This window comes from Elaeis guineensis, chromosome 3 (assembly GCF_000442705.2).
Source record: "Elaeis guineensis isolate ETL-2024a chromosome 3, EG11, whole genome shotgun sequence".
Classification (NCBI taxonomy): domain Eukaryota; kingdom Viridiplantae; phylum Streptophyta; class Magnoliopsida; order Arecales; family Arecaceae; genus Elaeis; species Elaeis guineensis.
This window is the reverse complement of record NC_025995.2, coordinates 85,238,595-85,247,680: the sequence shown is the minus strand read 5'-3', so window position 1 is coordinate 85,247,680 and position 9,086 is coordinate 85,238,595. Positions and strand designations below refer to the sequence as shown.

Genomic DNA, 9,086 nt, shown 5'->3' with positions numbered 1-9,086 from the left:
ATATAATGTAATATTATTTTATTATAAAATAATACTATACTAATATAATACAATAAAGTAATATCGTATTATTATAAAAGAATAGTATATTAATATAATATAATATTATCTTATTATAAAAAAATATTATATTATGATAATATAATACTACAGTATTTAAAAAAATAAAATATAAAGATAATTTCAATCAAAATGAATAATTATTTTTAACTTATATTTGAAATAAATAGATATTTTTACATAAAATTTATTTGAGAAGCTACTTTTAAGTTGAAAATAAAACTGAAAATTTATCTCTAACTTTTTATAACATAATTTTTTCTAATTTAAAATTATCATTTTCAACAATAAATTTAATGCAACTGGCCTTTTTCTTTTTATTGTCAATCATAATATATGTGTAACTTAATCAAATATGAAATTGGCCCATAGCAAAAAAAAATATGTTTGTCATATGAACAAATAACTAATCAAAGAAATATGAACTTGTCTTAATTATTCATGAAAAAGAAAAGGATGGGTTGTTGAACAAACAACAAACTAAAGCCAATCCTATCCTATCCCGAATTCCGGATGGAATTAGATTAGACTTTAAATTTTTTTCACTCCATTTAAATTTGAATTTATCAAAGATCAAAACTGCAACGAGCTAAATTAAAGATAAATTAGATGTATGGTGTGCCAACCCCACAAATCCAAGCAAATAGAAACTGTTATTTCTTGCTGGAAGGGAGTCTACAAACGGGCAAACGGTTCTGATCACGAAGGAACAACAAAGCCAGCTCAAACAACACTGATCAAATGCTAATTTCGTCTCCAAAAAGGAAAATAAAAACGAGTGCTAATTTAAGTTACACAGAACACACCGAATCAAAATCAATCAAAATCATAACGGAGTGAAAGGCCAATATCTAGTTGTGTGATCAATCGAAAAGAAACCTCGACTCATAAAAAATAAATGAGTTCTTAACTAACAATTTTTATATACTCCAAACAAGAAAAAAATTATTACAACTAATAAAAGAAAAATAATGCTTGGATGCTGAAGAACAATCTTCTAGATCTAAAACAATACCTGCTTATCACTTGTTAAAAAACACAACCATTCTACTTCAAAAATCAAATAACTTTTATTGAGATAACCAATTCTTTGCTAACGATTTTTATAAATACCAAACAAGAAAAAATATTTTAAAAAATAAAAAAAAGGAATTACTGCGTTCTAAATCTAAAATAATAGTCACTTCTCACTTGTAAGAAACAATTATCCTAATTCAAAAAACAATAACTTTTACTGAAATCTTAAAGAAATAAAAAAAAAAGTGTCCGGACATCTGAATGCAGATGCCACATAGAGAGATAGCAAATGCCAGAATCTCAGCCCGGACTCGATCTCGGCAACGTACAGCGCTGAAGACGCTATGGAAAATAAGCGCATCAGAGACTCTAATTTATTGCCTTGCTTCCTTATTCCCTAATATTTTCTTTGGAAAAAAATATTACATCTAAAACAAAAATTAAAAGCCGACAATTCTAACTAAAATAATAAGATCATAAAATTGTAACAAATAAGGGAAATAGCTCAGAGACTGAATAGAAGTTATCAACAAAGCTTTTCTTAATTCTTCAGCGTTTGATGGTATCTTTGCATGCTCATCACTGCTAATACAAATATAAACCAAAATATATGATAAAAAACCTGAAAAGAAAAGAAAAAAAAAATGGAAGTTAAAAGGAGTAGAGAGAAGACAAGGGGCCTCAGAATCTAGAGGTAGAGATTTGCATCAGAGAGACAGATCTCAGATGGTACGGACAATGATCTCAAATCACTGGCCCAGAAGAAGAAGATAGATCTCTAAGGCCATTTTTTCTGACAAAAAGAAAGAAGAAAAGAAAAGAACTGGGCTTTGGAGAACTGTAGGCGCAGCGAGAGGAGAAAGGAAACGATGGAGATACTGCGGTTGCGGTTCGGGAGGAGGTCTTGCGGAGTTTATATAAAGAGATTGGGAGGAGAGAAGAAACCCTAATTGGGCTTCGGAGTTGACATATTCGCCCTCGATATCGTGGACGTCCAATAAAAGGTGGTCCGTGGCTCACGGATAGAGTTGTCAATTGATGCAAGCACCTAGGTTCGACATGAGCTTGGCTTGGTTCAGAATTTTTTAGCCAAATTATAATCTGGTTTGAAGGCTTGAAAATGTTAATCTACCATAAAATTTTTTTTTCAGAAAAAAATTGATTCAATATAGGTTGAGGATGATGTTAATAGGGTTCTGTTATAATTAATTTTTGGATCAAATCAAGGGTTGATCATTAGTTCGATTATTAGCTTCTAATGGATCACTGTTAAAATTTTGAATTGAGCTTTATTCAAGTTTGAATCAGTTTTACAAATTACTCAAATTTTTAGCTCTGTTTGGGTCTAAACTTGATTGAATAACAAACAATCTAACCATGATCTGAATTTTGAGGGTCATCTAACTCCATCAAGCTCAACATATTATTCGCCGGCTTCCAAAACTCATTTGATTTGTGGGTTTTGAAAACTTGTTGGCTCGATCATGTAGCACTAGCAAGAGATCTACGCTATGCGGTGGGTTTTAATAAAAGATGTGCGGTTTTAGTTGGAGGAAAAAAATATAATTTCAATTAAAAAATATAGAATATATAATTTCATGAAGAAAATTAGAAAGAAACAAGTTTTCTTCCACTTTTTTTCTCCTAAGTTGTGCTGCTAATCAAGAAATAGATGTGGCATTAGTATTTTGAAAAAATGTTGCAACATTGTTGCAAAATGCAGCAAGAAATATTTAAAAAGTAAATTAGTTAGATGATATTAGATTATCTGGTGCAAACTTTTTTCTCAGGAGGCGGTGTTGCCGGTTCTCTATAAAAGAGAAGAATTTTTTTATATTACCTGATGTTCATTCTTCTCACTCTATTTTGCCTAAATGTTTGGAAGGTTTCGTTACACTTCCTAACTAATAGAATATAAAGTATATACAAAGCAAAGAGAAAAAATTAAAAATTTCAATAATTAAATATTATAGCTATAACAAGTACCGATATGAAAAAAATGATATATAAAGCAAGCTTTAAAATCAATAAGTATCACAGCCATAATTATATGACTATGTATTTGCTTGATATCTGAAATAGAATGGCACACACAATATCGTAGTTTCAGTCCCCACAATAATCTGAAAAAAAATTCAGTAGTTCATATTAAGATATATTCAACCAATATCCTTTTCGATCAGATAAATAAACAATTATAAGCATAAGACATTAGAAAAATGATTACCGCAGACATTTTACCTTGGATATGATTCACAAAAATTAATAACTTTTCAAGGATGCCCATGTACCAAAGAAGTTGTACATAGTTCATATCAATTATCTGAATATGTGCTCATATTACGAATGCTATATATTTAACTAAAAATTATAATTAAATTATATAAGTAGTTACTTACAATATCTATTTCCAAGTATCTTTCGAACATCAATGACAGAGATGTTTGTAAATGAAGGGTTTTTTTTTGTTTGGTTGCATTTCTTGTTGTCTTAAAATATATCCTAATTATGGCTGATGTGGCACAAATGGAAAGAGGAAACTCAAAAGCATGCACACCATAGAATATTTGATAAAAAACATGTACTTTATATTATACTCCATTTTTTGTTTTACATCATTATATAAGTATACTGTTATATATTATTACAGCCCCAAAAGGTATGCCACAGTATTACAAAATCAGGCCAATAAAATTCAAAGATGGACTAATACATTTAGGACCATACAATACAACGGCACAATAAATACTAAATGGAGTTTTTTCCAATAGATAACCAAGCATCCGGATGATATATTCTTTTATACCTAGCGATCTCTTCCTGCAAGGCATTGTAGTTGGATTCAAGTCGCCCATACCTCTCCATCACTAAATTGTAATAGCATTGAAAATTTCTATGTTGTGCCTACAAGTCATCATGAGCAGCATTGATAATCTCATACAAATATTTATAATATTTTTTATCCAAATAATTTATATCTTCAACTTTAAAATGAAAATGATTATTCAGTGTGGTTATAGCAAACTAGCAGTTATTTCTTTAGACTTGATCTATATACTTATTGTTCATCCTCATATCCTGTTGTACCTGAGAGGCTCGTTCCTTGTTCCTACTTCCACTCAAAAGTAATGTCAACATAGGCCTTGAATAAATGGTCACCTCATAATTCTAAGCCATATATAGATGGTATGAGGCTTAATTTTGTGATGATCTCTGTAACAAATTTTTGGAAGATATTTTTATTAAATCCATGTCTGTAATTACAAAGAATATTAAAATTAGTAATTCGTAAGAAAATATTAAAAAAATTTTGCATGATCAAAATTTTTTTATCTGCTAAAAAAATATATGTGTAATATTTTTAATATTACATAAAATAGCGATTGTGTGCTTGAATTATAAACATTCATCAAATAATTGAAAAATATCTTTTTTAATTGATATTCCCTAATCTGAATACATGCTCGAAAGAATAGAAGGTTAAATAATAGATAAAAGAGCTATAGTTCTTTTACTTCATAAGCACCACGATTAGTTAATTTAGAAAATATTTTTTTATAAAAAAATATAAATAAGAGGGCTAAAAAATGATTGATCCATAATTTTTATCACAATTTTACGTTCATTAAAAAAAATTTGGAACAAAAGAAATAAAATTTTTATACCTTATGCGAGAAATCAAACAACAAAAAATTTAAAAAGGGAGAAAAAAATCATTTAAACAAAAGAAAAGAACAATGCAAATTCAATTATTGAAATGTAAGAAACCAAATCATATACATTTCTTTTTTTAAAAAAAATTGAGTAAAAAAGAAATGTTTAAAGAGAAAAAATCAGAAATATAGTTAGTTCACTTATAAAAAAATTATAGGACTATTTGTATAGAGATACCTAAAAAAAAAAATTTACTGCCGCTCCCATAAAATTTCTACGCACCCTATTAATTTAAAAACAGCTTTCCTATATAATTTTTATTAGGATGTTCTCATATATTTATTTTTTTTCTTCCCATGCATCAGAAACCCATAAAACTGTTAAGGTGCCTATTTTTTTTGTTTTAACCCTAACACTTTCTCCCCTACCCACGGCCACCGTCGCTTCCAAAACCCTCTTCTACTTCTCCACTTTCCCTGACCACCACTGCCGGCCTTTCTTTGCCAGATTTTCTCTACCAACGGCTGTTCCATTGTCAGGGAGGATGAAGGAGAGGATGGTACAGGTCGTCTTGTATTTTTTCAATCTTTTTTAATCAAATTTTCTCTATTAGAGGCTGTTCCATGCTTGGAGAAGATGAATTAGAGAGCGGTAGGTCATGTTGCATTTTTTTTGGTCCCAACGCCGGTTTTGAATTTCTTTTTCCTTTCCGCCTTTCGTGTTCGAAGATGATGCAATAGAGGATAGTGTCCCCGAAGTCGACCTTACGGCGAGCGGTGAAGGTGCCCTACACCTTTTTTTTGACCCATCTCGATGTTCTCATCTCCGAGCAAACCAAGATAAATCTCATTTCTAAGATCTATTATTTCTAACCATCTTTGGATTTTGTTACTTATAAATTTTTCTTTTCTTTTTTTTTCCCTCTTTATTCCAAATCCAAACCCTATTCCTCTCTTCGTTTCTCCACTACTTCTATTTTTTTTTTCTATTCTCTTCTTCAAACATTCTCTGCCGCCCTATCCTAACCCTAATCCCTTGTTATTTTTTCTTTTCTGTTATTTTCCTCTTCATTCGATCCAAACCGTATTCCTCCCTTCCTATTTTTGACTATTTATTTCTATATTTTTTTTTTTTTTGGGTTCTCTTCTCCGATCTAGCCTTCTGTACATCCCTACCCTAACTCTAACCCTAACCCTAACCCTAACTCGAGCACCAACCCTAACCCAACCCCTAACCCTAATCCTAACCCTAACCCTTAGTAGAACGTAAACCTAAACCTAACTCTAACCAGTCTCCTAAGCTTAATCCTAACCCTAGTCAGATAGCTAACCTTAACCAAGTCCTTGATCGTAATCCCAACCCTAACTGGATCTATGGCCCTAACCCTAACCCTAACAGGACTTCAATAACCCACAGACCAAATTATCCAAAACTTGATTTATCACACCGCTAACCCGACAACCCGATTCTGGACGGTTCAGATCCGCTAACTTATTGACCAATAATCCATGACTCATTTGGCTCGCCCATTAATCGGTTTGTGTGGATCCAATCGTGGTCCATCTCTAAATCCATTAACTCGTATCTTTTTTTTTTCTCTCTCTTAATCCACCCACTTCCTATTCACTAAAACCTAACCCAATCTGCCAAAACACATGTTTTTTTTCTCTTCACTGGGAGATTGTTGAAGCTCAGTAGCAACCATGACCCTTTTTTCCTTTTACATGGATATTAAGGAAGGCAACCACAGTATGGCGGCAACCCTTTATTCTTTTTTTTTTCTTTTCACTAGCATTGGAATCTCGGCATCAATCATGGTATTTTTTTTTCTTTTATGTGGACGCTGAGGAAGGCTACTATAACATGGCAGCAATCCTGTGTTCCTTTTTTTCCTCATATGATGTTTATAAATAAAGGAATGGAAGGCTATCAAAATATAGACCGCAACCATCCCGTGTTCTTAATAAGAAACAGAATGTTGTTTCTGATATTATGGTGAAAGAAAAATTTAATCGATGAAGAAACAAAAATTATAAACATTTGGTAAAAGTAAACCCAAAAAAATAAATAAAAGTCTTGGAATTCACTTTCTCTAGCTCCCTTTCCTCGATTTCTTATATGTTGTTAACCTCTTCGATCTTTCTTATAGGTGGCAATTGGGTTGGGTCGAGTCATAAATGGGTCGGGTCAATACGGATCGGGTCAGAAAATCGTCAATTCAAATCTGACCTATTTATTAAAAACATCAAACATTCAAATCTGAATCCAACCTATTTATTAAATAGATAATCCGATCCGATCCGTTTAATCTATTTATTAAATAAGTTAAATTAAGTTAAATAGGTTAAACATGTTAAACAGATCCGGTTAAATAGGTTAGAAACAGGTTAAACAGATTTTAAACAGGTTAAATGGGACTTAAATGAGTTAAACAGGTTGGATTAAATGGGTCAGAAATATGTTAAACAGGTTAAATAGGTTATCTGACTCAATTCAATCTAAATATTAAATGGATTAAATGGATCAGATATCTAAAACCCAAATCCGACCCACTTATTAAACAGATTAAATAGGTTGATCCATTTATGATCCAAATCCATTTAGCCTAAATCCAAACTTGTTTATTGTGAATCGAACATAGATCGGATTGGCAGGTCAGGTCATATTTTGCCAATCTTAATCTTTCTAATCCCCGATAAGCTCGATGAAAAATGAAAGAAATAACAATGAAACAGACCTATAAAAAAAAAATACTCTCCATCTTATTTTTTCAATACAATTATTTTTTATGCTTGAACGATGCTTTGAACCTTCTCAGATATATATATACTTAAGTACAAAAGGAAATCGATAAAACAATCCTTGCTTTTGGCAACAATGCTTTCTTATTTTTTTCTAAAAATCTTCTCCCTCCAACTAAAGCATCTGAGATTTTTTTTTTTAACCCTCTAAGACGCGCCAGTGCTACGTCCCTTCCAAATACACGTGCTTTTTTTTTTTCTTCTCCGTGATAGATAGGCTACGGCTTCAATGTGGATGCTGATTTGGCACTAAAAGAAGTATTTTTTTTATTTTCTCTCTCTTATATCATCAATCGATATGTTTTTTTTTTTTTTTTTTCCTCCCTCGCAAGATTTGTGTTTGACTCTCCACCATTTTGTTCCCCTTCCTCTTGACTTCTCTGCCGCACCCACCCTTTGTCAGTATAAACATGATGAAAGGGGTTCAGAAGCCAGGTGCTGACAGTATCGTCTAGGAGGCAACACAAGGCGTGCTTGGACCGGAGCTCTGAACTCTTTTTTTTTTATGTATTGTATAGATATAGCAATAAAAGGTTCAAGCAAACTTGATTTGGCCGCCTTTGTAATTAATAGTAGTGTCTCTCAAATAATTGACGTAGATAATCCCAATCTAATCAGAGGTAATAATAAAAGGCCTACCATACACTTGATTTGGCAACGAGGTTTGGTTCGATCCTTTTGAAGTACTTCTCAAATGACTAACATAGATTATTCCAATCAATTGTGCTCATACCATCATTATTATTATTTTTTTTAATTCAGAGTTTAACTCAAAATGTGAACTTGTAAGCCGAAACCATAATTCGAAGAAATAAGATTAATCATATAATAAGAAACAGTTTCCATCAACCACCCTTGCAATTGTAATTTAGCATATATTGGGGATGGGCAAGTCAAACTAACAAACCCAAAATATTTAGAAATTAAGCCACCTGTCTCTTCTATACACTTTTCACCTATTATTATCTACTAGTTGGCATTATCTTTCTAATATGGCATACAATGCGAATTGGGATCACTTTGTGACTGCATTAAACATAAAATGGTTTTGACAGTAGAGTGAGGCTATTGCATTTGGGTGCAAGATGACGCTTTGGGATCCAAAGTATCAAATGTTCCTTTCATCTATTCTTTCTTTTGTTGGTTCATGCTAATACGTCTTCAAAGATTTAGCCATAATTCAAACTTTTCTATGGTAAGACTTTGCTCATGGATCTATTTTTATAATACAATAAAGGCTATGACGTCATTAAATTTGAATGAAGAATATAATTTATTACAGAATTGATTGAAGCAAGAACTTGAAGAATATATAAGTTACTATTGATTAGAGAAATTTTCGATTATAGACTTCATGAAGATTATTATTCTTGGTTAAGGCTCAACATAACCTCATATCAAAACCTCATCGAGCCATTGTTGATGTGTCATGATGAAACAATATGAGATAAGCTAGTGGTATAAGTGGTTTTAGGCTCTCTAACCATTATATGATAAAAACCATCCATATTTTAGATTGAATCAAATTTTAGAATCATTTCTCAAAACAAACAC

At 31.6% G+C, this 9,086-nt stretch overlaps 2 non-coding genes across 2 annotated transcripts; both read right to left on the bottom strand.

The window, feature by feature from the left end:
* Window positions 1–1,578: 1,578 nt before the first annotated feature.
* LOC114914064 (small nucleolar RNA snoR116) lies at window positions 1,579–1,665 on the bottom strand. The gene has a single exon (XR_003800497.1). It is a non-coding gene; the product is annotated as a small nucleolar RNA snoR116 (small nucleolar RNA).
* Window positions 1,666–1,753: 88 nt separating this feature from the next.
* LOC114914065 (small nucleolar RNA snoR117) lies at window positions 1,754–1,835 on the bottom strand. The gene has a single exon (XR_003800498.1). It is a non-coding gene; the product is annotated as a small nucleolar RNA snoR117 (small nucleolar RNA).
* Window positions 1,836–9,086: the final 7,251 nt, after the last annotated feature.